Below are 2,376 nucleotides of genomic sequence, written 5' to 3'. Positions count from 1 at the left end.
AATTTATGCCCCATTCACATTTCATTTATAAAAAACTAGCTGTTGCTCGCGACTTCGTCCGCGTGGTATTAGAAAACATACTAACTATATAAATAACAAAAAGCTGCGTATCCCTCGGGAACCGGACATTTCTCGGGAATGAACCTAATCCCATGTGTACTCCAGACTTTGTTTTATATCTGTGCCAAATTTTAATAAGATATGTTGAACCGTTGCAGAATGATTGAGTAAGCATTAAAAAACTAAATTAATGAACCCCACGGGAACCGTAAGTATTCCCGGGATAAAAAGTAGCCTATGTGTTCTTCCAGACTATTCTCTAATCCTGTGCCAAATTTCATGGAGATTCGTTCAGCCGTTTAGGCTACAAACTCTAAAAAACATCCATCCATCCATCTAAACTTTCACATTTAGTAAGAAGTAAGACTAGCTTTCGCAGGCAACTCCATCCGCGCGAAATTAAAAAAAAAAACAAAAGCGAGTAGCCTATGTGTTCTTTCACACTATCCTCTATATCCATACCAAATTTCATCGAAATCCGTTCAGCCATAGTCAACGACGCTGGCCCAGTGCGGGTTAGTTGACTTCACAACATGTCTTTGAATTTCTTTGCCGATATGTGCAGTCATCACGATGTTTTCCTTCACCGTAAGAACGTCAGGTTAATTATGTACATATGAAAATTCGAAAAATCTAAAATCATATTGGTACATGGCGGGATTCGAATCCAAGACATGTAGATTACAAGTCAATTGCATAAACCACTGAGCCACCTACGTTCTCATACTAATATAATAAAGATTTGTATTTTGTAAATGTATTGAAATAAATCGAAAACTACTGGATCGCTTTCAATTCTTTCACCATTAAAAATCTATGTTATCAGTAACATAGGCCCTGTTTTTTTTTATATTTCAGACCAAGTCACGAGCAGCAGCTAGTAGAAAATCAATTTAATTGTAAAACATCTACACTAATATAAAAGGAAAGATTTGTATTTTTGATTGTATTGAAAAAACTCAAAAACTACTGGGCTGATTTTAAAAATTCTTTCATCATTAGAAAGGTTATATATCTGTGAGTAACATAGAATAACAATGGAATATTCAATCAGCAGTTAAGAGCAGTTAAAAACGTTTACACATACCTGACCAAACGCTGAGAGTCTCGGTAGCGAAGTTCTAAGTCTGGCATGCAGCGACAGCACTAGGGCTTCGCCCATCGCAAACGCGAACCAGGGGAACACCACATCAGCGACCGTCAGACCGTTCCATACAGAGTGCTTGAAGATACCATAGCCACCGCCACCGGCATTCACAAAGATCTGTAAAAACATAATGCTTTTCTAAACCACTGTACAAATTTCAATGGAGTTAACAAAAAACACCACCAACAAAAAAAAATTATATATATATATCATAGTAATATTATAAATGCAAAAGTTTAGATGGATGGATGGATGTTTGTTAGAGTTTGTAGCCTTAACGGGTTAACAGATTTCGATGGAATTTCGTATAGATGTAGAGGATAGTCTGGAAGAACACATAGGCTATTCACTTTCTTTTTTTTTTAATTCCATGCGGACGGAGTCGCGAACGAAAGGTAGTTGAATACAAAAAAAAATACAAAAACAGTGCTTGACATTGGAGCTGTTGCAAAATTCTACAAGTCACTAAATATGTTATTTTACTACAAAAATTAATTCATCTTCTGGAACTTTCTGATACCAAAAGAGAGGAAAACAGAATTAACTTATCTATAACATTCAAGTGAGTTAATTTGTCTTTTGGTATCTTTTAAAAAGAGATATTTTTCAATATTTACCATAAGAGCAATACAGAACCCTCTGAATATATCAAGAGAGCGGAGCCGAGAGCGCGTGGGTGATCTAGGTACACTCGCTTCAGTCGTTAAAACACGAGTCTCCGATCCAAGCTCGTTATCCTCCCTGATAACAAGGTATTACATTAACTAAAAAACTACTATACTATCGTTAAAAGGACTTCCCATTCCTATCTTATATTAATATAAAATAGTGTTGACTTGTTAGCAGGATCAATTAAAAAATAAAATTATTGTAATACTTCTTATTTTACATTTTAAATGTGTAACTTTGGATATATGGATTTTTGGCACTATCCAAAACCACATAATAGATCTTGATGAAATTTGGCACAGAGTAAACAATAGTTTATTTCCTCATGGACGAAGTTGCGGGCTAAACCTAGTGACATTCTTACCAAGCTAAACTACTTCTTTTAAACTATTGGCTAACACAGAAAATATTCTACAATGGAAATAAAAAAACATACCTCGCAAAATATCTTGCATAAAATCTTCCAGCAACTACCCTCTTTCCAATCCCTTTAACAATAT

General features: G+C 35.1%; 1 long non-coding RNA gene across 1 annotated transcript; it reads right to left on the bottom strand.

Annotated features, from left to right (window-relative positions):
* Nucleotides 1-1,122: 1,122 nt before the first annotated feature.
* LOC106108664 lies at nt 1,123-2,376 on the bottom strand. The gene is made up of 3 exons (XR_001225958.1): nt 2,313-2,376; nt 1,825-1,948; nt 1,123-1,324 (listed from the first exon to the last, which is right to left on the bottom strand). It is a non-coding gene; the product is annotated as an uncharacterized LOC106108664 (long non-coding RNA).

This window comes from Papilio polytes, unplaced genomic scaffold, assembly GCF_000836215.1.
Source record: "Papilio polytes unplaced genomic scaffold, Ppol_1.0 DF821508.1, whole genome shotgun sequence".
NCBI lineage: Eukaryota > Metazoa > Arthropoda > Insecta > Lepidoptera > Papilionidae > Papilio > Papilio polytes.
Note: the sequence above shows the minus strand (reverse complement) of the source record. Positions and strands in the feature narration are given on the sequence as shown.